The sequence below is a fragment of the Manacus candei genome, unplaced genomic scaffold (assembly GCF_025592945.1).
Source record: "Manacus candei isolate 608988 ecotype Guabito, Panama unplaced genomic scaffold, ASM2559294v1 h1tg000002l, whole genome shotgun sequence".
In the NCBI taxonomy this organism is placed as follows: Eukaryota; Metazoa; Chordata; class Aves; order Passeriformes; family Pipridae; genus Manacus; species Manacus candei.
Window position 1 is genome coordinate 330,860 of NW_026138050.1, and position 26,420 is coordinate 357,279.

General features: G+C 51.6%; 1 long non-coding RNA gene across 2 annotated transcripts in view; it reads left to right on the plus strand.

The window, feature by feature from the left end:
• Positions 1-25,887, plus strand: part of LOC127472951 (uncharacterized) — a 142,982-nt gene extending 117,095 nt beyond the window's left edge. The window contains exons 5-6 of one of the 2 annotated variants that reach the window (XR_007905220.1): positions 335-541; positions 705-1,773. This is a non-coding gene — a long non-coding RNA (uncharacterized LOC127472951). Of the gene's footprint in view, positions 1-334; positions 542-704; positions 1,774-24,405 lie in introns of those variants that run through there. The other variant, XR_007905221.1, reaches the window with a different exon arrangement.
• Positions 25,888-26,420: the final 533 nt, after the last annotated feature.

The window sequence follows — 26,420 nt, forward strand, 5'->3', positions numbered from 1 at the left end:
TAATTGCTCTGTGGTTCTGTGATTTAAGCTTCTTTCCAGGTGCGCTTTTGTTTCACCGATGTCTCAGGTGGGATGCAATGACACCCTGGGGACCAACGAGGTAGTCCCATGAGTCGGGGCTGTCAGTTCTCTTTGTGCTGATTCTCTGGTGGAGCTTGAGTCTGTGATTTGTCTTTGAAACCGGCAGGGATCAGCTCGGGTTGCCGTGTGCTGAGGGCTCCTGGGAGCAGCATTCCTGGCTGGTGGGGTCACACACTAAGGCAAAGGCTGTTCCCTGCTGCACTATGCTGTCCAGCTCAGCTTGCCTGCCTCACCACGTGTCCCATTCCAACAGGATCTGCAGGATGCTCCTTCCCTCAATGTGCACAGACCATGCTGGGGGTGGCACATGCAGATGGACAGTGCTGGAGGGCACAACAGACTGCAGCGGCTCCTTGCTGCTCCCACACAGACTGTGGATGCCATGGGGTTACAGCTGGCCACGTCAGCAGCAGGAACGGAGCTCCGGCGTGTCCCTCTCCATGGTGCAGGCTGGGCACAGGTATGTTCACCTGTGCAACTTATCAGCAGTGACTGTATGAGAGATGGAGAATGGAGCCTGTATAACTTGCAAAGAAAATGGCAAACCGAGGAAGGGAAACTTTCTCTCCTGCAGAGCTGTGAAGCACCCCTGGCTCACAGACCTCTCATGGTGTCTTTTGCAGGAGTGGTGCTTACATAGGTGAGGAGAAAGCATTTTTGCAACAGCATGGAAAATGTGTATGAGGAGACAAGACATCAGGCTGCCATCAGCACAAATGTATCTGTGCCTTATTTTTCTGCTTTCCTGGCTCCCAGACAAGTGCCACCAAAACCACCAATTTTCCTGTCCTTTCTTTCCTTTGCTTTCACAAGTATCTTAAACCAAACCCCTCCCTCCCAGCAGAAACAGGATGCACTGCTGGGTATAGAATAAAAAAATCAGTATTTTTAATCCCTCAAGGAGAAACAGGCTCAGGCTCCTTCATTGTGCTTGTGGCTGCAGACTTGGACACCACCAGCCTGGCTGTGCTCCATGGGCCTTGCCTATTCTCCTGGCTCCTCCAGAGAGGGAGAGCTGTGGAGAGGGGCCCAGACACTGCAGTTCTGGTGATACCTTAAGATTTTAGGCAACACCGGTTGTTTCCCACTGTGGGTCAAAGCAAGCAGGAGCCTCCTGGCTACAGGCACATTGATCCACCTCCCTGGGGACAATCTGCAAACATGGACAAGAAGGAAGAAGGTGGCTGCAGAGCATTTGTCCATCCTACCCTCGTGGCTTTTGTGGGAGAGGCCAGCAGGCTGGCCAGGCACAGTGGGGGGGGGCTCTCCAAGGGGCATAGCTGGTGCTGCCTCTTCATCTGCCTCTACCAGCAGATGCCCAGAGCTTTCCCATCACAGCCTGATGAACAGAGATCCCTTCTAAAATGTGTCCCACAAGCCCAACTCTAACTCCAGGCACTGCCACCCAAGGGAGCGAGAGGAGTCTGTACCACAGTTGGGGCGGCTCAGATCCAGAGCAGGACAGGGGGACAGTGGTCCCAGGGGTCCCAGCACATGGGCAGGGCAACAGTGCTGTGCCTCGGAGCACACTCACAAGTGGAGCTGATTTAATAAACAACAGGAGTGTTTTCCCAGGCCACATGCTGAGCTGTATTCAAAATACATTTGTACGAACATCAATTTTTAATGCCATTTATGCCAAATGTTGTTGCAAAAAGCAGCCGTTAACATGACGTTAATTCAATCACTGGAAATACAGTACGTGCTACTAAATGAAAACATGTTATTAGTCAATTCGATTAACTGGATGTAACTCTTCCAAACACAATGTAATATGGTTTCTACATGGTTAATTATGTCGTACAAATTACATGGCAATCGGGCTTAGCACTGGGCACACACATACAATTAATACATAAGTAGAAAAAACAGCTTGTGATGCACATTTGAACTCTGTAAAAATTATTTGAAATACAAATATCTTGCAGGCTTTAAATAAAGAGGCAGAATTATGCTGATACTATAATGAGAACAGGGCAAATTCTAAAAGAGCCAGGAAGGCCTTTGTGGGGAGATCACAGATGTTCATGGTTACTTTCACAATGAGTTTTAATCTGCTTTAAAAAGACCATTTTAATTTTAAAGATAAACACTCCTGGCCCTGGTGGCGTCTGTGCAGGAATCTCTCAGCGCCCATGCAAGCCTCCTCTGTGTTTTAGGAAGAATTTGTGCCCACTTGCAGGGAATGGTGCCAAGCCCTGGCGCAGGGAGCGGGCACTGTGCCTGGCAGCCCCCGGCAAACCGCAGGCACCACCAACCCTCGGCACAGCGCCTGTCCCACCACACAGACCACCGGGCGGGCACCGGGGAGCCCCGAGCCTCTGGCGCCTCCGGGAACCCCCAGCGGGGGATCAGTGGATGCCTAACGCCGGGGGCTCTGGAAAGAGCAGGCTGTTCTTGGGAAGGACTCGGTTCCGTAGCCAGAGGGCAGCTGCAGCCCACGCCGGACATCCGAGGAGGCGGCCCCGTGCTGACCCCGCCCTGCACGCCCGGACGGGGCTGCCCGGGGACCCACCGCCCCCAGGGCAGCTTTCACTGCTGGCATAACGTGGTTGGCAGCTTTGGGAGAACAGAAATCCAGGTCCTTGTCCCCTGGGGCTCTGGGACATGGGGCAGTGGTTCCCCCTGCCCAGGGACCCTCAGGACCCTGTGCTGCATAAGTGTCCCGACAGCTCATCGCTGCACACGGGGCGGAAACAGGCGGGTGGTGGAGCTCTGGAAACGCAGTTTTAAAGCTATTGCTGCAATGATTATCACAGTTCATGGAAACGTGACTCGTCTTCTCAGACTGGTAATCCCGACAGCACCCGGCGAGGCTCAGGGCAGTGCGGGAGCACGCACTGCCCCGCACCGCTGCCTCCGCGGCGCCGCAACAGCGGGAGGGCGTGAGCAGGGGCGCTGATGAGGGGAAAGGAGATGTGCCAGTGGTCGTCACCCCGGTGCCCTGCGGCTCCACTGGTGGGGGTGGATGCTGCACTGACAGCTGCAGCCCCAGCTCCCTGCCCAGGGACAGGTGCTGTTACGGCCGGGCTGCCGGCGCTGGTTTAATTTGACATACCCAGGGGCGCGGTCCGGCAGCCGCCGGTGCAGTGGTATCGGCTTATTGGTTTCCCAGGGAGCGGGGAGCGATTTCAGCAGCCGCCGAACGGCCGGCGCAGACACACACCAGCGCGCTGCCGCTGCTGCAGCCACCGAGAAAGCAGTGATAAAGCTCTCGGAGATATTCCTGTCTCATCTGTCTCAAGTAAATCAGAGCAAAGCTGGAAACATCAGAGGAGGCAAAATGCAAAAGAAATAGGAAACTCCCTACTCCCAGTGAAGGCGGAAAGTGGTCTGACATGACCACTGGCAGCAGAAGGATTTCACATGATCGGGGGCTGCTTACGTGAGGAACTGTTCATTATTTAGTGGCTGCTTAAGGGGCTGAGGGAACAAAAATCAAAGCTCCTGCTGTTGGCTGGCTGATGAAAGGGCTGCAGCCGCCCCGCTGCAGCCGTGTTTCCCTCCAGCCTCACCTGCGCCGGGAGCTGGAGAGGTGCCTGGCTGCTTGCTCAGAAATGAAAGCGCTGAGAATCAATCATTTGTTTACATTGTATGACTTGTTGAAAATCAATTGGCTCCACATGCTGCAGATCTGATTGCATTTTGTTAGCAGTCACAGGGAATGGTTTTCCCTTGACATGCCTGTGTTCGTGGTTTCTCCAATGCATCAATTGTACCAAGCTTTTAGGATAATTGAGCCTGAGCAACAATCCCCTTTATAAATATTAACTCTGATATGCTTGGGAAACTCTGCCTCTCCTGGATGAATTTTTAACTAGCTTTTTAATCTATCGCTCCTTGCTAGAACAGCAGAAGTGTTCCTTCGTGCCTGTTCCTGCCTCCCAAGTGCCAAGAGAGTGGCATGCCTGCTGAGCCCTGCTCCCAGGGCAGGGACCCAGAGCCTCTGGTCCCAGGAAAGGACCTACTCCTGCTTTGCCCACGGGAACAATTCCACAGAGCAGGGACACAGGGCTGAGAGAAGCCGTGCAGGGGCTGAAGAGAACCTCTGGTTTCTTCCAAAAGGACTGGTTACACTGGGATGAGTTTTCAGGTGAATCCTTGGAAATTTCCTTAGGTGATGCCCAGGACAAGCAGAGGCCAGTGATGGGGAAATTTCTTGGAGCAGGTGCCCTTCCCTGTGCCCACCCACCACAAATGGCCTCTCAGGTGATGCAGTCTCAGCACCCAGCGTGGGGACAGGCTCCCTCAGAAAAACTGGGGAGATGGTGCTGTTCAACCATGAGAACTGCAGAGATGGGGGACCCCCCCAGCCAGACCCAGACCCACCACACTTGGGGGCCCAGGACACACTGATGGAGGGATGTCCCCTGGAAGGCTATGCTGGGCTTGGGGAGCTGGGAAAGCTGTGAGTGTGGGATGGGCTCCTCTCTCTAGCAGGGGCTGCCAAGCCCCTCTGAACCTTCCTTTCCATTGGCGTTTGGTTCTGCAGAGCAGCTGGTCACAGTCCAACAGCTCCGGCCCAGCTCAGCTGAACTGTTTCTTTTCCCCCACAATCAGATGTTGCCTTCTTTAATATCATCTGAACGTCTGTCAAACTGTGGATTTTTTGTGAAACCTCTGTACAGGAAGAGACAAAAGGCAGCAGGGAAGCTGTTGAAATGAAAGCCTTGCTTTACATTTCAAATGCTTTAACAGATTTTTCTTTCTTTTTTTCTTGGATTTTTAATAAAAGCTTTTAAAAGACTTTTTTTTAATGGTGATTGCTTGCCAAGGGACATGTCTATGGGGATGTGAGGAAGCTGTTGCACTCAGAGGTTGCACAAGTCACTGGCCCAACTAGGCTTGGCGTTCCAGGCTGGTGCCCGCCTGTTCCAGCGGAGTGACTGCCGATATTCTACAGGGGCAGGATGGATGGATTGCCTGGAGAACCTGGGCATGGCCTGCCAGCATTTGCCTAATAGGCATCTTGGAAATGCTTCTGGGAGCTGAGCCTGCCTTCTGAGCAGCTGCTGTTTCTCTCCAGTAAGTATGTAAATCCTAGCACATTCCCAAGCGCAGGAGGTTTCTGTCAGGGTCCAGAGGCTGCACGCTGCTGCCGTGGTTGGGAGACCCCAGGGGGAACTCTGGAGCTTCATGATGGAAGCAGCATCAGGTGAAATAGCTGTTCTTGGGCACCCGCTCATGTTACAGGGCAGTACTTTTGGGTTTTTAAGCAGTCTGTATTGTGCTGTGACTATTATTAAAATGCTGCAGTAGTCTGTAGCAGTGCGGCTTGCTCTGGAGGGTGCACAGAGATTTAAGTCCAAGTTGTGTTCTTGTAGGCCAGGCTGGGGACAGCAGCATTTATCCCATGTGGAGCCAGACCCTGGCACAGCTCTACCCCAGTCTGTGCTGTCTGCACCTGTCTGGGTCCACAAGTGATGGCTGGAGTGGCCAGATGCCAAGCAAAGGGCACTTGACTGACCCACTGCCTTCTCCTGACCCTTGGGTGTGGTGGTACTTTGCCACTGTGGCTGCTCTATGGCTACCCTTGGCACACTGCGGGCTGGGAACACCAGCACTGCTGCCTGGGATGCTCCTGGCCCCTCTGCCCCTCAGCCCTCTGCCACCTGTTGGCTGGTGGCAACACAAGACACCTCCTTCATAAGGATGAAAATGAAATTCCTGATGCCAGGATGACTGCCGGGCTGTCAGGAGACATTCCTCTGCCGACACCAGCCTGGCAGCCAGGAGAACCACTGGCTGGCTGTCCGCCGGCCAGCCATACCCATATTTCAGTGCTTGGGGGAGGCAGATTATTTTCCACACTGCTTGGTGTGGTAGCAAAGTTTAACAGAAAAGCTAAAACAAACAGACTGTGGAGTGTCACACTGTGTTAGTGCTGCACAGAGGAGGGTTGTCAAACCCACAAATAAGGCATGGGAGAAGCCTGGGATTGACACTTGTGCCGGTGTCTGTGCTCTGACAGTGCTCTATGCGAGTGGCTGCCGAGGAGATGCTGGTACACCTTCCTTGCTGCCAAACTCAGTGTTAAAGTGTGGAACTTGAATCAAGGCTGATGGAAGTGGATTTATTTAAATTGCCAGGATAAATTAACTTTTAAAGCCACAGTGAAAAAGTCTGTGCCGCGAATCAGGGCTATGAATATTCAGGCACATGCACTCATTAAATTAGTTTGTTGCAAACATATTTGGAGGCAGCTGTTCATTTAATAATCAGGGATAATCACAGAAATAGGCGACCAGTTACTCCATCTAAATTGCATGGTTAAAATTATAATTTTATAACTCTATCTCAGCAATTAGATTTAATAGCTATGAAAATCCAGCAAAACCCAGTTGAAAGAAAGCTGCTACTCTTTTAGCGCAGAAAAGCCAAGGTCAGACTGGGGCTCCCCTGTGCCTGTACTGCAGAATCGTTAGGGCAAGGGCTGTTTCTGATGCTGCCCAAAGTGCAGAGTTAAGACTTCTGGGTTAAACACTTTGATGCCAACACTGAACCAGGCAGGGGTTAATTTTCTTGGCATTTCTTGTCTTCATTACAATATTTGTCCCAAGAACAGATTAATTCCTCTCATTCTTTCTGCCTTTCCAGCCTTTTGTCACAGAAATGCATTTCACAGGACTGTAATGTGTGATACTTGCTCTGAGTTATGGCTCTGCCATACGCTGTAAAAGTTTGACTCTCTCAGTATTGTACATTTTGATTCTACCCCTGCAGGCTATAAACAACTCAAATTACCTCTTTCTTTAGCTTCCAAGAGGACTAATCCCCTGTCTAGGGCTTTATCAGTCAGTTGAGAAAGAGCGAAACCAATGCCAATGCAAACAGAATATATTGAAAAAAACCTTATCACCACAACACGGCCTCTTGCTGTAACTCACCAACCAGCTGGGCTGGTGAAGCCCGGTGCTGCAGTTGCCGACAGTTCTGTAATGGGACCAGCACCAGATCACCACCCACCACTCACCCATCATCCCTCCTGCTCTGTCAACCTCTACTGAAGCCCTACAGGAGCAGGAAGGGCTGGGATGATGGGGGGTGGCAGGCTGCCAGCTGGGACCCTTTTTAGCAGCCCAAACCCCATGCTGGGGATGGGCTCAGTTCTACTGGTGGCTCTCACTGTCCCTCCACCACCAGTCAGGGTCAATTCTGCCGTGTGCTGCTCCAGCGTGGGCTGGAGTGGGCAGGAGGCTGCACTGGGGACACATTGACTGTGGGGTGGGGAATCTCTCCAAGCTGCTCCCTTTTGTCGCTGTCCTGGTCAGGCCTTACTGAGTGGATCTGGGGGCTTCTCCTGCACCTCCTCCGTGAATGCCTTCAGGCTCTCCTCTCCGCTGGTTGTGGGGCTGCTAGGGATCAGCCTTGGAGGCCTCTGCCTGGGGAGGGGGCTCTCTTGGAAAAGAAAGCCAGAATTCATGAGAGCCACCATGGGAAGAGATTCCTGGCCCCTAAGGGTACCCTCCAGCCTGCAGCAGGCAGCTTGTCGCCTCAGCTGGAACTCCTCTCCAGCACCAGAGCCAGTGTGGGCTGCTCCAAGGTTTAACACTTTATTAGAAAATGAGAGGTTAGAGCATGTTCCAGAGGAGAAGGAAATTTATTGTTGCCCTGGCCCTGCAGCAAAGCAAAACTCAAATAACCCAGGTGCAGAGAGGACGATAAATCCCTGCTGGCAATCACACTGCTAAAAGGATGGTGACAGCCACAGCAAAGTTTGGCCAGTTAATATTTCTCATATCTGAGTGAGAAAAATAGCATTATTCAAAATTATATCTCTACTGAATTATGCAAGGAAAAAACCCAGAAATCTGTAAGGCCTTCTCAACACCCTGCCTCAGAAGGTGCCAGTTTGGAGAGGGCTCTTGGGGGCAGCAGGGGGTCCCAGGGGGTCTCTTCCCCAGTGTCTTCCTCTGCCACAGGACCCCTCTGCAGCCAGCCCTGGTGCCACATCCTGCCCTGAGCCAGGCAAGGTTTTCTCATTTTGTGAAAGTGAGATGAGGAGAGAGAAAGGGGGAAGTAGTGAGGGCTCCATCAGGCACCAAGCAGGCATTTAAAGCACTTGAGGGGTGAGAGAAGGGGTGTCCCACTGGTGTGACCAGGACAGTGACTGGTCAGGTCAGTGACTGCCAGCAGCCCCCTTGCTGTCCGAACTGCCACCACAGCCAGCTCCTTGCAGGACAGACGTGGAGTGGGGTACGTGTCTCTGCAGCTCTGGCTGGTGCCTCTGCAGTGGAATGGGGAGGGTGCTCATCACCCTAAGAGCTCTAACTCCTTGTTCCATTTAAAGACTTAATTATGAGAAACTTTCACTTAATTTTTATTTCCAGGTGGTCATTGCTGTGAAGCCAGACTTGTTCACTGCGTAAAGGTGCTTGGCTGGGAGTCCTGGGAACATCAGGGAACATGAAGTAAAGGAAGCCTTTCAGCTCAGTAGATGCTATAAATTTCCAATGTGTTTTTGTTTTATGCTCCAGGTGAAGGCAGCAGAAGCCATCAATCCTCTTCCTGGCTGACCCTGAGCTGCTGGTGCACAGGCAGGCTGGGCAGCATCTGTCTGGGACACCTCTGAAGGGGTGAAGGTCAGGGAGTGTCTTGGGCCGTTTTGGTTTGTCTTTAAAAAACAATTTTCCATGAGCAGAAAATGCAAGCCACCCAGGGATAGTTGGATCTTCCTGGTGTGATACATGAGATACCTCACTGTCAGCCTGTGGAGTGCTCCAACACAGGAGCCAGTGCAATGTCAGCGTGGGCCCCCCCGGCGCAGCCATCCTCTCCCCCCCACCACGCGATTCATGGGCTTTTACATCTCTGCCATGAGCCTGTTAATCCAGCACCTGGCTCCAGCCACACCACGGGGCGATTTATGGTTCTTACAGATCAATTTCATTATCCCAAGGGGAAAATCAGCATCTTGTTATGGACAAAATGACAATAAATGAAACGACCATTAATTTACGATCTTACCACACAGTGGCACTCAAACAGATTCCCATTAATGGCTTGTTATTATCACCTCCCATACTAGGCTAATAACAGTTCCTGGGAAAAGCTGCACTGAGCCCTGGGAAGGGGCTGCTGCTGGCTGTGTGGGACCCAGGCCTGTCCTGCAGTGGCAGAGCAGCCCCCAGCTCCACTGCCCTGCCCCACTGAGTCAGGGGGGATGCAGCAGTCGTCCCTGGCTCTGGGGCCTGGGCACCCACTGGCATTCTGGAGGGAGAACAACTGCTGTTGTTCTCCGTGGGATTTGGGATTCAGAGCCTTTTGCAAAGGCACAGAGAAAAGCGAGGTTGGGCTGGTCACATCCTCTGGGGACGAGGGACCAGGGTTACATCTGTACAGGGATGTGCTGGGCATCAGGGACTTTTCTCCCATACTCCTCTCCATCCCCTTGCACTGAGGACAGCACCAGGGACATTGTCTGCTGACAAGTAGCTCCTTTAGGCAGCAGTTTGATTTTTGATGCCCATTGGTCCCACTCATGGAAAATGAATTTGTGGATTTTTGCAGACCAAGGTCGGTGGGATCCCTGCCCGGCTGAAGGCCACAGGGTCCCCGCCGTTCCCCGGGGCCATGCCCTCTGCTGGCCAGCAGGAGGGAGCCGTGGTGCAGTCGTGCCAGTGGAGACTGAAAGACGGGATGGATGGAGGCTGCCAGGCAGAGAGGGGAGGAGCTGCCAGCTGACAGAGAGCTGCCCAGAGTGGAGCAAAAAGGTGATTTTTCTGTTTGCTTGAGGCTCAAAAAACCCAGAAACATTGGTTTGACATTAAATGACTTTTCAAAAACTTCTACAAAGCAGAGAGCTCCATAAAACACAGAACAAAGGGCAGCCTTTCTGTGTGTGGAAGTTCTTAATTGGTCCAAAATGAAGAACTTAATGTCCTTACTGAATTTTTACTTTTTAAGAACATTAAAGGTGTCAGGTGGAAAACCACTAAAACTTCTGCTTAAAGCACTGTCCTTTTGAAAAGCCGGGTAAATTGACAATGCCAAACTCAGGCTTGAGAAGGTTCAGTGTCAGCAAATTTGCTTCTTTGCCACAAAACATTTAATTTGAGGAACTTCTCCTGGGGGCTCTCCCAGGCCTGCTTGGCTCCTGTCCTGGGTGCTTGCTAGGACCGCACTGTCCCGAGCCCGGATACGATGTCATGGGAGCCGTCCCCTCACACTGGGCAGGGCGAGCACCTCCCTGAGGTTCCCCAGCACCATTCCAACCACCACAGCTTCTGCCTCGCCACCAGCAAGGCAGTGGGCAGGGGGCACAGCAGTGCCCACGGCTGAGGGCAGCTGGCAGCGGGCTCAGCACCCCCACAGGCTGAGAGACCGCATCTGCTGGGGGTAATGTGTGTGTAATGTGCGTTTTGCTAAACACATTTTTTGCATGGCAAGTAAACATGTGAGGAGCTGATCTTCATAAATACATTTTTACAGTATTACAGCAGTACAAATAAATACTCTGGCATATCTCCCAGTGTCACTTTTATTTACAGTTAAGTGACCTGTTATTACTGACCCCTCTGCCATAAAGGCCTAATTGAGAGGAGGCCATGGAGTGAGCAGGGCTGGTGTGAGAGAGCATCATGCTAAATAATTCATAACGAGCACTGTGGCTGTTGCAGTGATATATGTAAATAGGAGCTCCTTAGTTTGTAACTTACAGTCTGGGTTGGTTTATGAATTTTAAAAGGAGAAAGTCTTCATTCTCTGGTGCAGAACTAAGGAGAGTTTCTGTTCCCTGAAGTCCTTTCCCCAGGAGCCAGCTTCAGAGGTCTGGCTGAGGCAGGAACAGTCTGCTCATGGCCTCTTTCTGCATTAGCACTTCTTACTTCTGCTCCCATGTTTCACCTGTGGCTTTGTGATAGTCCCTGCAGGACCACCTGCAGGTCCAGAGGATAGAAACCAGCACCCCAGGGTGGGAGTGCAGCATCGGTATGTAAGGGCATTGGCAGAGCATCCTTCCTGCATCCAGCTGCAGGGACCTCAGCCTAAAAACCCTGACTCCGAAATTTTCCCCAGCTCAGGGAGATGCCTCTTGCAGGAGGGATCCAGTTTGCCACCTGGACCGAAGCCACATGTGGATCCCAAGCTCTTTCTCTGCATCCAGGGCTGAAGGTATTGTGCTTGTGAGGCAGAGCCAAGAACCCGCTCCCCGGGGAGCACCTGGGCTTGTGCAGGGCCCCACACACTCATTACAGCTCACATGAGTAAGGTGTTTCCCTTTTATTCCACCTTTTAATTCAATATCATATCGCCTCTTGTTATGAGAGTGGGATAAGAGGAGCTCCCAGACTGTCTCTTCTACACCATTATTTATTCATTCTGTTTCTACCTTGTTTTTCTGTCTCTCCTTATTGAGAATTGTTACAGTGCTTGATATTATTCTTGGCCCTCTCTGGTTCTCATCTCTTCCTACAATACCCTCCAGAGATAGGGTAATCACTCCAAGAAAATTGACTTACATTCAATGGCAAAAAGCTTCATTAAAACACAGGTAATGCTCCCAAAGGTGCCTTCTGTTCCTCAGAAATATTCAGCAAAGCTCATCCTTCCAACCGCAGGTGTTGAGGAGTTTTGGAGCTGCCCAGGCAGGGCTGTGGGGGAGGATTCCTCCGTGCTCTCGCACTGCTGTGCAGGTGAAGGGAAGCTCTGTGGTTCAGCACTGCTTGGGGAGCCCTCGAACCCTCCCTCCCTCCCAGGGAGGTTTTACTTTCCTAGAGTTCAGGGTGCTGCCTACAAGCTCGGCAGCTTTCCTCTGGGCACCCTCAGGGATCTCCTGGGACCCTCCAGCTGCCTTCCATTCCATCCGAAGGGGCATTTGGCAATCCCACCTTCTCACAGAAAGGCTTTGCTGACTCGGGCACAGCTGCTGAGATGCACCTTGCAGTCCTGTGCATGGGTCTCACCCTGCCCTGCCCTGCTCCTATCCCAGCAGGACATGCTGCCTTGAAAAAACCCACCCTCAGGAGCCAGGCCAGCTTTTCCAAACCTTCCCAGGGATGTGAGAGGTGGTGAGTCCAGCCGCCCTCCTCTCTTTGTGAGTTTGCATTTGTGGTGCCCAGGTGTGCCCTGTTCAGTGGCTGGTGCCCCAAGGCATGTCCTGAAGTTCTGCTCTGCTCGTGTTCACCTAAACTGGTGTCATTGGCATGTTTTGTGGATCACTGCTTACCTTCCCTGCCCTTCCCAGAGACGTGGGTGCTGCCTCTTCCACGACCAGTCTGTTGCCCCCGGGAGCCCCTGCAGGCTCCCACACACCAGTCTGTCCCAGCCTGGGCACAATACAGAGCTGCTGTGGTGAGGAAAGGAAGGGAAAACAGGAACAAGGAATGTCCCCTCTGCTTTAGCTGTTCTTAATGGCACCTGAAAGTTTTCCTGGGCTTCAGTTAACATAAAACCAGGTCTCTGTGCTCCCTGCAAGCGTGGCATGGAGTTGTGATGATGGTCAGGACATGCATCACTTAGACACAGCAAAAGTCATAGAAGTGTCATTAACGGGGTGATTGAGGAGCAGGGGCTGCCGCAGCCGGGGGCTGCAGCTGCACCCATTGCATCTGATGGGAGCCCCTGGGGGCTGTAAGGGAAGCATCCCCTGTCCACCTGTTGCTGGGCTGCTCCTGCTTCTGGCTGGTAGTGCTGGGGACCCGCTCCCCAGGGAGGGTGTGGGGGGGCCTCAGAGGAAGCAGAGTCCTGCAGGGGCCGCTGGCTGCTCCTGGTGTCACAAAGCCAAAGCTGGTGGAGTGGGCTCTGCAGGTCAGGTGTGCCACACCTGGGGGGGTGGTCCTTCAGGAGGAATAAATTCTGCTTGTGTAGTATTGTTTGGGAAGGGTGAGGCTGGAAAACTTGCCTAAAAATAACTTAGAAAGTCAGTCTCTCTCCTCCTGCAGCAGAGGAGTAATTACCACTTTGTAAAGCTTTTAATTTTTTTAGCGTTGCATATAAATACTGCTGCTCCAGAGTTCAGACGCAGGGATTTTAAATCTAATCCACATTTAACAAGGCTATTAAAGAAAATGTTTAAGCTGCCAAAATTTAACTGATTACAATATTTAATAAATCTTACCCAAAAAAAAGGAAAAATAAAAAGGAAAAAAAATCAGCAAGGAGCCAAGATCATATGGCTTTTATATGTGCACTACTGAGAGTGCTTTAATGGGAAATAGAAACCCAAAAGATTGCAATAATCCTGCCAAAAAGACCCAAATGTATTATAAAAATGTTTAAAGCTCCATTTGAGTTTTTCTAATTAACTTGGTAATGACACCAGCATTCTCTCTCTATCAGGCTCCTGAAAGATCAGATGCCTCTCGATTGCTGGAGAAACCTTAGAGGGGCGGGAAAAGTGAGGGACTTGTCCCCTCCCTGGGGGGCCGGGGCATTGCTTTCAATGCCTGGGTGGGGTATTCAGGGGGGGTCTGTCTGGGCTCTCTTCTCTTCCCCAGGCAGTGAAGGGCTGTCAATTTACTGACAACCAGTAGCAAAACAGTGAGATGCAGTTTGCTGCCCAGCCAAAGGTGCCCTGGGAGCTTTGTGCCAGCCCTCCTGAGCCTGGTACCTGCACAGGACTGTGCCCCCTCTATGCCTCCTGCTCTGCAGCACACTCACTTAAAGATTTTTGTTAGTTATGAGATGAATATCTCCTAAATCCTCTGGAATAAGGTGGGCAAATGAAAATGTGTTTGGATCCTTGCAAGTGTTCAGCTTTTGGTCAAGGTAGACCATATAATTTTGTAGTTGAAGGCTCTGGGCTGCAGCAGACACATAGTGATGAGGTGTTGAGTGTTGTAGGGGAAATGACAGAAGGATGCAGAATGCATTTGGGCAGAGGCTCAGCCCCAAACACCAGGTGTATGTCCTGAGCTTTGGTAATAGTGAGGCTAGACCTGCTGCTGCTCCAGGTCCTCCTATCTGAAGAAATTGCAGCTCTCCAGGTCCTGGCTGGCTGATGTGGGGTGCCTTCCTCTCCTGATACCAGCACCTGGGGGTTCTGCTCTTGCTCCCAGCCTGGGCAGAAAAGGATGGACCTGAAGCAGCACCAAGTCCCCAAGTGTCCGCCAGGATGGACCTGAGATCATGATTTTGTGTGCTGTTGAGATCTCCTGGCTCTGCACAGACAGCTATTGCCTTCCTCCTGTCTGCACAGTCATCTGCATTCCCAGTTGCTTCTTCTGCTTCCCCAGGAGACAGCAGAAGCCTTGCAACCAAAGTTGTGGTTTTCCTGCCTTGTGAGCAGTGGAGCACAGCTGGAGTGGGGCCGTGGAGGTGCAGGAATGTGCATGGGGTGCTGGGACCAGGTGTCCTCACTGCAGAGGTGGCAGCAGCACATTGCTTGGGTACTCAGTGATTTCCATGTGGTGCCTGCAGGAGGTGATGGATGCACCTGTAACAGATGCAGGGCATGCCCGGTGTGTGACCACAGCTCCCTGTACAAATCTGCAGTGACAAGTGTTCAGACACATTCTAGTGCTGTACAAATTGTCTAAAACTTGAAGCTGTCAGACGTGAATTCTTTAGCCAGGTATATTTTGAAGATATAATTCCAGTACCCAGCAGTGCTGCCTGCAGTCTGACAGCGGTGACAGTGACTCCCTGGGACTCCTCTGTGCCATCACCCTGTACCTGCTCACCCACCTCGGGGCTCCCTGCAGCCATAGGTCCCCCAGCTCAGCACTGTGCCTCATGATGGGGTTTGACTTTCCTATGTTCTCCTCCAGCCCGCTGAAATTTGATTTTGTTTGCCATGTCTCTTGGCAGCATCAATCTGCACTATTAAAACTGAGATTTGCTATTATTGAAAGTTTTAATTCAGAAGCTTTTTTCTGGGGCAGTAGATCTGTTTCCTTGCCACGTTTCAGCATTTCAACTATACAGCATGATGTACCTGGCTCAGGTATGCTGGGGGGAGATTCTGCAGGGCTGTGAGGCATGTCTGGGGCAGATTTGGTCCTAATCTGACTCTGCTGGTTTGGCTTTTGCTTCCCTGAAGAGCAGCTGTGTGGTGCTTGTGCTGGCTTGGCTTGTGCAGTCAGGGGCTGGTGGCCAGGCAGCAGCTGGGCATTGGGTGCTCACTTCAGCTCAGGAGGTTCCTTTGCAGCATCTCCCTACGTGTTTGACAGGTGCCCTGGAAGAGATCCCAGGAAAAGGGCTCTGGGGGAGATGTGCAGGGCTAGTGCTGGAAGCTGCAGAGGATGTGCAGGCTGGTGATGAGCATATGCTGTCTCTGGCCTGGGCAATGTAGAGCAGCTCTGACAGCACGGGGCTGACTTGACAATCATTGAGGTGTTTGCCTAATGCAGCAGTTCCCCAGCTTCAGTGGAATTCATAAAATGTGCCTCTGCAGATTCCCTGAATCATCACATCAGGAAACTGAACCCCCTCAGAGACCCAGAGCACAGCCCTACCCTCGCAATGATAATTGTGTTTCCAGAGCACCTCTCCCTCCACGCTGCACAGGACCTGGCCGAGGCACTGGCAAAGGTAATACGAGCTGGGGAGTGTGCTGCACCCCCTATGCCCCCCCCACCACTGAGCTCAGCAAGTCATGGCAAGAAAGGTGGGTTTTTTTGCTGAAGGTCAGGATATGACAGTGTTGCCTTAATGGGAATATGTGAGATCTGCTACTGCTGGCTCTGCTGTTGCTGCTGCAGGTTAAACACTCAGCAGAAGCACATGCAGCTCCCAGAAAAGGACTTGACTTGTGCTGAAACACAAGAAGAGCCCCAAGGAGGAAAAGTGGGCAAAGTGGGCTAAGAGGAATGTGGGTGATTGTGCATTTTAAAACACGATGGTTTGAAGCTGAGTTCTGGTACCTGTCTGTGGAAATGGCTGTGGGAGCCGTTTCCTCAGTCTGAATTTTGCCTTGAATAAAATCAAGCAAATAGTGCAGGAAATTTGAAAACAAACAACCTTTTCTAAAAAGCAGCATTTTTCAACCATGCTGTCCCCTCTGGTGCTTCCTCCTGTGCAGAGTGGCCAGGACCTGTGGCTGACAGGAGCTCTGCTCCCAGTGCAGGGAGCTGGTGGCTCCCTCTGATCCAACACACCTGCACCTGGGGCATAGTTGTGTCTCAGTGGGGTGGGCTCCTCTGCTGGGCTGAGCCCCCTGAGTGCCCTGTGGCCAGGGGGTCCCCTCGGTGTGACCTGCTCTGCAGGCTCTCCAGCCCCCTGGAACTGCCAGTGATCCGCTGCCACCTGCACCTTGTCCATGGCATTCCCTGCCTTGGCGTTACCTCCCATGGGGTTTCACACTGCTCTTGCATATGTTAACCAGGATTCCCTATCAAACAGGGGTAGATAGTTTGAAAAACAAGATATCGATGCAAGTGTTGAGCCACTTTATTGGCTTGTTCACGTATTAGCAGCTGTCGCTCCCTTCCTGCTGCTTGTGCTCAGAATGGATTTTTATTGCTTAATTCTCTGTAAGTGAAGTGAAAGCAAATTGTAAAATCCTATTGCTTAACATGTAGTATTAAGTATTGAACCAGCAAAAGAATCAATTACAGGTTTGGTCACTGATTAGCTTGACTATTTATGGAATGTAACGTCAAGTCTCATTATAATTCTGCTCTTTAATTCAGGAAATAAAGCCCATGTGGGGAGCCAATGGCTGTGAGCAGTGCTGCTCCAGCTCTCCAGCTGGGGGATGCTCAGCACTGTGCTGCAGGGAGGTGTCATCTGCAGCCTGCTCCCCACATCTCCACCAGGGCAAGGCCAGCCCTGGGGCTCCATCAGGGTCTCCCCGTCCTGCAGGAGATACAACCGAGCCCGAATCCATCTCTCTGTTTCTCTGCCCTCTTTTCCTCACCCATGGAGGTTCCAGGGGCCAGCTGCAGGGTTGAGGACAGGGAATGTCCTGTAGCCCTGATGCACCTTCACGTCTCCTTACCACTTGCCCCCACCTTGTGATTCCCTGCACACTGGTGGGCAGTCGATGGTGGGCAGCTGAGCTGACACTGTCCTGAGCGAGAAGCCTCATGACCAGCACCCCAGCTCAGGGAGCAGCTCTTCACTGGACTTTGCAACCAGTCTTGGGCTACTTCCTTACTGCCAGACCCTGGGTGTAAAGTAAAGGATGTCTGGCATCTGAAATCCTGACAAGCCCTTCGAGGCTCCTGCCAGTGGGGAAAATGGGGTGGGAAGCAGTTTGCAGGAGCCTTTAGCTGAGGGTCATATGACAGAGGACTCGGACCTCAGTTGGGTCACTGGGTCTATCCAGGACCTTAAAGAACTCTGTCTTGCTTTAGGTAAAATATTGGTGCAATGACCCATGTCAAATGAACTATGAGGAGGTGTCTGAGCCCAAGTTAAATCCTTGCAGAAATTGCTAAATCAATTGTAATTGGTGTCTGGTCTCTCCTGGAAAACCTCCAAAGCAGGAGGTATAGGGGAAGCTGTGCTCTTCTATGGGGGATGGGGTGTCAGTTCCATACAGGATGAGCTGGGTTGGCTGTGAGAGAAGCTGGCATTTCCCTCCCTACATCTGCTGGGGCAGACAGCAAAGGTGGGGAGGGCTCATGCTGAAGCCTCTTCCCTTCTGCTTCTCCTTTCTGACTCACAGCAACGTGTCCTGCACATGTTTCCCTTGGCTGTGTAAAAACTCCTGGAAAAGGTTGTGGCTTGTGACAGGGCACAGAAGCTTTGCACCATCCTGGGGCTCCCAGGGACTCCTGGTGGTCCTGTGGGACTAAGCCTTCACTGCCCTGATTCTGGGGACTCTGGTCTTCTACAACCTCCCTCGCCAGTGGCTGCCTTTGCTGATGGACAACTGCAGTTGGATTTCCAAATTACACCAGCTCGGATTAGATTCAATATCCCTTTTCTCAGGCCAGACAACCCTTTAATTCCTTTTCTTTCGATTGCATGGGGACCCTCCGTGCAGCTCAGACCCTTTGGCAGAAAATCTTTGATGTGCCGAGGCTGTTGTGTGCTGCTGCTGCAATAAACCGAAGACACAGAGCTCCAGCACAAACAGCGGGAGAGCAGCGAGTTTTCCCTTCCAGCACTGAGATTTCTGGAGGCTCCTTCTTGTCTGGCTGAGCTTATCCCCCTTCCACGAGCAGCTCTGCTGGCATACTAATTTATAGTGTGCTTGAGCAGTCCCCCTGCATCCTGAGCGAGGATGGTTTGGGAAATTAAAGTTTGTAGGAAATGCATCAAAAATCTGATGTCCTTAAGCAAGACATCTGTTTTTCCAGCCAGGAAAAGGGAGGCTGTGCCTGACTGCAGTGCTGGGGGTCAGCGGAGAGAGAGGAGGGACGGGTGCTGCTGTGGCAGGGGACATGGAACTGATGTCCTGGCGAGGGGAAGGCTGGGGGGGTGCCTGGGGTCTGTGGGCTCTGGGAGTGTGGTGCTGCCCCAGCAGCTACATTTCACCTGGACTGCGCTGGCCTGGGCACGTTCCTGGTGCTGGCAAATAATAAATAACAATAATGATTATGGAAGCGCTCTGCGTGTGCCCCATGGGCTCTGCAAAAAACTTCTACATCAAAATCCAACTGCAATGTTTTCCCCCTTGTCTAATTCACAAAATATGCCCATAAAAACAATAATTTATCTGTACGAGGGCAAGTCCTGAGGTATTTAGTGAAGATTGGTAGCTGCTGACTGTATCCCATCCTAGCGGAGTGAGACCCAGTGGGATTCCCTGGGACTTTGTGCAAGTGCAGAAGAGTTCTGGGGACGTATATTAAAAAAATCATTAAATGACATGGTATTTGCTACTTGGGATTAAGCTCTGGGATAGATCTGGTCCCACCCCAGCCATGTCTTCTAACTTGCTCTCAATGTCCCTGGGCTCTGGGCCTGATTCAACTTCTGATGTTCCGGACAGAAGCCAAGAGCAAGCGCTGCTCCCTGTCTTCAGGTTTGACTTTCATATCATGGCTCTTCAGCGTACTGAAATCTGTGTGGTGCTTAAAATTCAGCTATGTTTGTCGGAATTCAATTACCCCTGAAGATTACACAAAGATTATCAAAGTTGTAAACAGCAGAATATGCTCAGAGATCAATGAAGCGCAGCAAAGACTATATTTAACAGGAGAAATAAAAGTGGGAGCATGCTGGCAAACCCTGACAGTGGAGCATAATGTCGCATCATCATGCTGAAGGTTGGGAAGTAATTGAAATCTATGTTAAAGCACAGTATATCCCTGTGCAGATTTGCAGGCACGGAACCCAATTCCAGCTCTAATGTCTGAGCAATTCATTTGGTTTAAGCAGACCCAGGCTTGGGGGGTTCTCATTAGGTGCCAGCGGGGAGCACTGGTCTGTGCTGCTGCCCACAGTGCCCCTGCTGCCCCCACACTTTGCCCTCTCTCCTGGCAGCCTGCAGGAAGCAAAAGCCCTTCACCAAGGGAGTGGGGGGGGTTAGGGGACAGGATGATTGCCCTTAATACAAATGAATCATCTTGGCATTTCTGTTTGGGTGGATCTGGTAGGAGGATGTTTCAGCTCTGCAGCTGTGCCCATGGGCAGCACTGGGGCAGGTGCTGGGGTCAGTGGTGCTGCTGATCCCATTGCCGGTGGAGTGCCTTGCTCTGGGAAGTGCCCTATCCTGGGGGTCATGCCCTGCCCTGGGATGGTGTCCTGCCCTGGCAGAGCATCTGCTGCCTGAAGAGTTTGAGGTGGCTGAGGAGCAGCAGGAGGGACTAAGGGTGCTGGGTCCCGACTACCGGCCCTGTCTTGGAGTGTGGTTGTCCCTGCTGCACTGGAGTTGTCCCTTTGTCCCATGGCATGCTGTGCCCTGTGAGATGCTGTGCACGTGGGACTCCTTCACCATGAGCACCCTTCCTGGTGCCCCAGCTGCCTGCAGAGCCCTGGCAGGTCCTCTCCAGGCAGCTGCAGCTCCAACGTGTTTGCGGTTTCCATTGTCATGCTGGAGGCAGCAGCCAGCTGATTTTTCTTCTCTGTAATATATTGCCACTATAATACCAAGTCTAGCAGAACAATGAACTCTAGAGGATGGAGATACCTTCCTCCTATTTTGCAAACTAAACATAATTTTTATTTGTGCTCAGGTGTCTGGTGCAAGGGGAGACAGGAGGGGGACGATGCCGGGTAGGGGGAACTCTGTCCCTGGTCCTGCCTTGGGACTCAGTGCTCCTTCTGTCCCTGCAGCCCCTGCAGCATTGGGATGCAAGGAGGGAAACCTCCTTTTGTCAAGTATTGTGGGGTTTCAGAAAAAACTCTTCAACTCAGATTAATTACTGTTATCTGGCCTCACCGGGGCTGGTCTACCTGCTGCAGCCAGAATGGGCTGAAATTCTCATTCCCTTTCTGCCTTCCTCTTTCTCTCCTCTCTCTCTCTCTCTCTCTTTTTTTTTCCCTATTTACTTCTGCTTTAATCTGCATATTATCATCAGTGCAAAGACCTCTGAAATAACATCTGACAAATGATGCCTATTAAAAAAAACTCTGCACTGTCCTCTTTCACCGCCTTCCAATTTGGGCTAGCACTATAACTATGCATCAATAGACAAGCAATATTATGTTAAGAACATGATAAAATACCAGCAGCTTCATAATGGCAGCAGCCAAATGGTAATTTCTGCTTCAGAAATTGGTCATTTATTTTGCTGGTCTGTTCTTACGTTCAAATTAGATGAAGTTTAATATACTGTAAAATTGAATGTATTCTATCCTTTTCAACAAATATGGCATGTATGAAATGATTTATGGGTCTTACAAACCTTAAAATGTTAAATAATCTCCTTTTTCCTGTGCCTTAAGTCAGTGATGCCAAATAGTTTAAATACAGAGAAGCAAAACTTTATTAGCTCCTATCCTGATCATCACCTTATTTTGCTGCATTTACAGAGATAGGAACAGTATTTAACATATTAGACCGAGTTTAAAAGCACCCATATTAATTGGTACATTAATTTTACCCTATTAACTGTAATTGGTAGGAAAGTGATTCTTCCCCAGTAAATGTTGTAATTTGTGTTTTAAATTTTTAATAAGTCATCACTGCAGATGCCTAAATGAGGGAGCTCCCCTCGTCTCGAACCTCCGGCCCTGCCGTGCTTCCCGTGTCCAGTGGGTCGTGGGGCTGCCCCGCAGCATCCAGGAACATCAGCCCGTGGCTTCACCTCTGCCAGTGCCCTCCCTGCCTCTGGCTCTGCCCGTGGCGTCCCCGGCACACCCCTCATGTCAGCTCAGCCACGTCTGAACCCAAACGTGTCCCCTCTGTCCTTTCCCCAGGGAGTCCCAGCGTTGGTGGGCCCGAGGGTGCTGCAGGTCTGTGTCCCTTGGCCTGCTGCTCGTGGGTTGCTCCGAGGTGCACAGCAGTGGGATGCTGAGGGTGCTGAGGCCGTGATGACTGCCGGGCAAAGCCAGCTCAGAGCTGGCAGTGCAGGGTCCCTCCGTCCCCCTGGGGCCAAAACACGCTGGGCTGTCACCCTTCCACTGGTTTGTGAGCTGCTCTGCTCGGGAGAGGCAGAGCCAGGATCAGCATTTGGGGTGCTTAAGATTACTGAAAATGTGCAAACCTCACCCTGATTTGAAAATAGGTATTTTAACATGGTCAAACTTTTTGAGTGCCTGGCAGCTGTAGCTCAGGGTATATTCAGCTCCCCACAAGGCTGGCGAGAGCAGCTCCTCTAAGCAGGGGAGGGAAGTTTGATGGGGCCTGCCCTGCCCCCCAGGATGTCCCCCTTCCCCAGCCTGATTGCACATTAAACCCTCTCCGAAGGTCTGGCCCCAGATCCAGGGAAATCCCTGGGGTGACTGCCCTGGCTGTGGGGTGGGGTGATGGGTGACACAGAGTCAGCCAAGGAGCAGAATGAGGGTGACTCCCTCCTGGCTTGCAGTTATTTAAAAACAAATTGTCTCCTTGCCCTTCGCCTTTCCTCTGTCTCCTGATCAGCAGCCTGTCCCTGAGGATAAGCCTCAGAGCAGCACAATCTCCTACATCCCCTGGAGCCACAGCCCTCTGCGCCAGGAGAAGTGAGAAGCCTTTTATTCTGTTTATTTGCTCTATATAATTTTTCCTGCTCTTGCTGACCCTTCTGGGATGTGTTCCACCCTTCAGGCTCTCTGCTGGGTGCCAGAATTACTGAGCTTAGGCTATATTTGCATTTCATATCCTAGTTAAACCAACATCATCAAGGTCAGGACACACTGTTGAGTTGGAGTAGGCTACAAGACAGCAGCCCCTGCTCAGCTGAGGGGCAAGCACAGAACCCAGCCCCCACTCTGGGGAGTGCCCGTGCTCATCCCAGCCCTCCCCCAGCCAACAGAAGGGGCTTCTGCTGTGGGCTCTGCCCTCCAGCCCCCCACAGGAGAGGCAGAGCAGGGGCTGCTTCCCTGGGGAGATTATTCTGAGTGTTCTCATTGTGAAAAATTTTCCTCTTGTGTCTAAATGGACCCACCCTGGGAGGAACTGGTACCCATTTCCCCTTGGCTTTTCCATGTGACTTCTTGTACAAGGGGATTCTTATGGTTATGCCCCTCTCGAGGGGCACAACCTCCCTACCCGCAGTGCAGGGGTGCTGATGTGTATCTCCGTGTGTGTGTGTGTGTGTCCTGCAAACAGGCTGTAACAAGCAGCAGCTGCAGAGAACACAGAGATGTGCTGTAATGATTTTTACATCCATGAACACTGTCTGGTTTTCCTTTCATTAAGGAACATTTCTTATGGGAAAGTAGCTGGATTTCTGATGTGAAAAAATAGTTCTGTTCAAGACTGAGAGCTGTTTAGAATAAACGCCAGACACTGTGTGATGGAGACATTGCATGGAGACTTAATGCTGGTCACATCCCTTCTCTGCCAGTAAGTCAAGGATGTGTCTTTGCTATTGTATTTGGTGACTCATCTTTCAAATAATCATCTCTGGAAGAATTCTGTGCCAAGATGAAAAAATGCCTGGATCCCAGAAGCGTGTGTGTGTGTTCTGTGAGTACAGCCCAGGAGGGAGCTGCAGAACAGCTGTGCTTGTCCTTGCCATGGGGGTCTGGGGCAGTGGGACATGGACTGGCACTATTCCCTTGCCCAGGCAGCCCTGCCCTGGGCACAGGTCAGGGAAGGGGTGAATGCTAGTTCTGGCAGGAGGTAGCACTGTCTTGTGCACGTCCCAGTGTGGTTTGGCTGGAGAACAGGGTCAGGCAGGGACCCCTTGGCCAGCGGCAGATCCGTGCTATGGGGCAGCCACAGAACTCTGCCCCACACCTGTCTGTGCCCACCTGCCTTGGGGCTGAAGCCACGGCTACCTGAGCTTTCGAGCACCTGAAGGCTTCCTTCGTCCTCAGGGCAAAATATGCAGATTAGGTGAGTAAGTGAAGTGCTGTATGCTAATGCATTCAACAGAGCCACTGTTCCATAACATCCAACCTACATACGGAGTATGTGCTGGAATTGGCTTCCCTGGAAAACATTTACTCACTGCTTAACAAAAAGTTACATGAACTCATTAAATACGTAACAAGATGGTGAATAGCAGAGAAGCTGTAGCTGCTGTGTGGGCTGAGTCCCAGCAGCTGTGCCCACGGAGAGAGCTGGATTCCTTGGTGGCACTGAGAAGGCTCTGGCAGCAGATGTGTGCCTGGTAATGGTGAAATGTGGCAACAGCATTTTATTTGTAGCCCATGGTGTAAATGGCCCCTAGCCAGGCTGCCAGGCTGTGAGCACCATCTCTGACCAGGCTGCACCACACTGGACTGGCAGCCATGTGGCCAGTGCCATCAGCAATCCGCGGCTCTATGTGTAACCTCCCCCCCGAAGGAGCAGGTCAGCTCCATGCAGGTGCTCCAGGTGCAGGTTCACTCCATGGCGCAGGAGGAAGAGTCTCCTGTGTTGCAGAATTTGGGGCACCACAGTTCCCTCTCCGTTGTGGAGTGTTGCTGTGTGCCCAGCACCCTCGAGAGTGCCCAAGCAATGTGTGCATGGTCAGGGCTCCAGCTCACATTGCTGTGAGCTCTTGTTTTCTGTGTTTAAAATAATATAGTGAATGCTGCAGTTTTGACAGGACCAAGGGCTGACTGGCTGCTCTGAGAGCTCTGCTGCCGCGAACAGAGCAAGACAGATGGACATGCTGGTAGCATACGCCATTCCCTTTGAGTTACATGGAAAGATGTTTTCCCCAACAGAATGGGGTTGAAACTCATAGTTCTCAGGACATTAGAGGATTTCTAGCATATGTCTCTGGGAGCACTGGCTTGGGTTTGGTTTTTCACTTTCTGAGAGTAATTCTCATACCGTAAATCTTACAAATCAACTTTGCCATATAAGTAGTCATAAGTAGTCATATCTGGAAGGAAAACATCAGGCTTACAATTTTATTGTTAACTCCTGCTAAAAGAAAATGTTAGTTAAACCATTTTTCTGTCTTACAGAGACACAGAGATGGCCCCAGACCACAGGGATAAGCCTGAGTTCTTGCTGCTGTGCCTGCTCTCCAACTTGGGAGCTGCAGCTCTCCAGAACCTGTGAAGCCCCTCTCAGCAGGACCCTCCTCTGTTGTGAACTCTGGCAGATTGTGAGAACTGGAAAGTGGTCAAATCACAGCCTCTTAGCACAGTCACTAATGAAGTGTCTGCGCAGCCTGGTCTCATGCCAGGCAGGGCCGTGCTGGTGCCAGTGCTTGGGACTAAGAAGTGGTACAGTTGCCTGAAGGGTTGCAGTGGGTTTTTAAGAAAAAAAAATTCTGAGCAGTAAACCTTTGCTAGGCAGTAAATGTCTGCTGGACAAACAGGTCAGCCCACAGGGCAGCCACAACTATCAGTGCTTGGGCAAAGCACGGTAAATCATTCGCCCCGCTCCAAGGAGATCATCTGCTGTGAGCAGCTCCTGCCACTGGCCAGTCGCTCCAGCCTCTGAAACCATGGGATGGGGAGGAACAGCCAGCCACAGTGTTGAGAAATGAGATTAAATTAGCAGGAATTAACTGTGATGAGACACTTCTCCCAGGTGAATTGGGAACACTGAGGAAATGGAGCACTTTTCCATCCTCCACCACAGCACTGGACAGGGAGAGGTTTCCGATGCAGGCACAGCATCCAGTCCTGTGGCTTCACATGTCATGTGAATGTTATGATTCCCTGGAAAAAGCTGAATTTGTCAGAAGATTTGCTCTCAGCTTATTCTTCTCAGACAAAATCCTTCAAGAGGTGAGGCCACCCTCGTGACTTGCTTATTCTTCACTCCTTTCATTAACTGCAACTTCTCCTGCAGTAACTTTCTTAGATCCAGGCAAAACCCAGCCATTTTCTTCCCCTCATTGAACTAGGGCTGAATCCCAGCTGAGAACAGCTGGGTGCTGCACAGGGTCCCTGGGGAGGGGGACAGATGTCGGTCCCTGGGGTGGGAACACTGGAGCACCTGCTGACCAAGCTGGCACTGTGGCTGGGGGAGTGCGGCTCAGCCAGCACCTGACAGGGCGATGCCACTGCCTGGCAGTGCTGCCAGCTGCACTTAGAGCTTCCCAAACCCTTCTCTCTCCCTGGGAAGTGTCTCCCTCTGCCACTGCCACATTTGATTTTGCTAGCAAGGGCTGCAGGCCTGGTGGCTCTGCCGTACCTGGTGGCTCTGCTTTACCTGTGGCTCTGCTGGACCTGCCGCTCAGGTGCCTGGCTGCAGCACCAGCCCTTGCTGCACACTGACCCCGCAGCCTCTCCAAACAAGCTTTGAAGGATGCTTACACTATTAACAGGGTATATTTATAACTGTTTATCTCTGTCAGTTGGGTGGAAAATTGCCAGATGTGCCGTTTGCCTTCATTACACAGACATTTCCTGCATCATCTGGATCAGTTCACTAAGCAGCGTCACTGCCAGGGAAACGTCATTGCTCGTGCACAGTGTGGATATTTGTGGGATCTGCCTTGGTGAGTACAGGCAGCAACACCCTGGAGGCAAGTTTCCCCACTGTGCAGCTCTCTGGATTTAGCCTTGTGGGAGGTGAAGAGTGCAGCGGAGCCGGGAGCTCCTCACTAGGGTCAGAGCAGCGGGGGCTGCCAGGGCCGGGCAGTGCAGTCATGGAGAACAGTTCGCTGCCCCTGGGCTGGCTCACACTGCTGGAGCTGACACCCCCCCCCACCGCTTTGGAGGCAGTAGGAAACCCCCTGGAGAGGGCTGTTCCCCTGCTGTGAGGGGTGCTCAGGAGCTGCCAGAGGGTCCCTGCTGGGCAGGGGGTCCTGGGTAGCACAGATGTCCCACAAGCAGGAGAGGTGACTCAGAGACAGCAAATATCCCTTCTTCTGATAGAGAAGGAGGCAAGAAGATAAGAACGGCTTAAACAGAAAGAAATTGCCTCCAAATAAAATGTTTTTCCTCGTTTCCCATGATATAGTGAAATTTCTTCATGGGCAGATAGTCAGAGTAGAGTCCATTACACTCCATGCTTTTTGCCT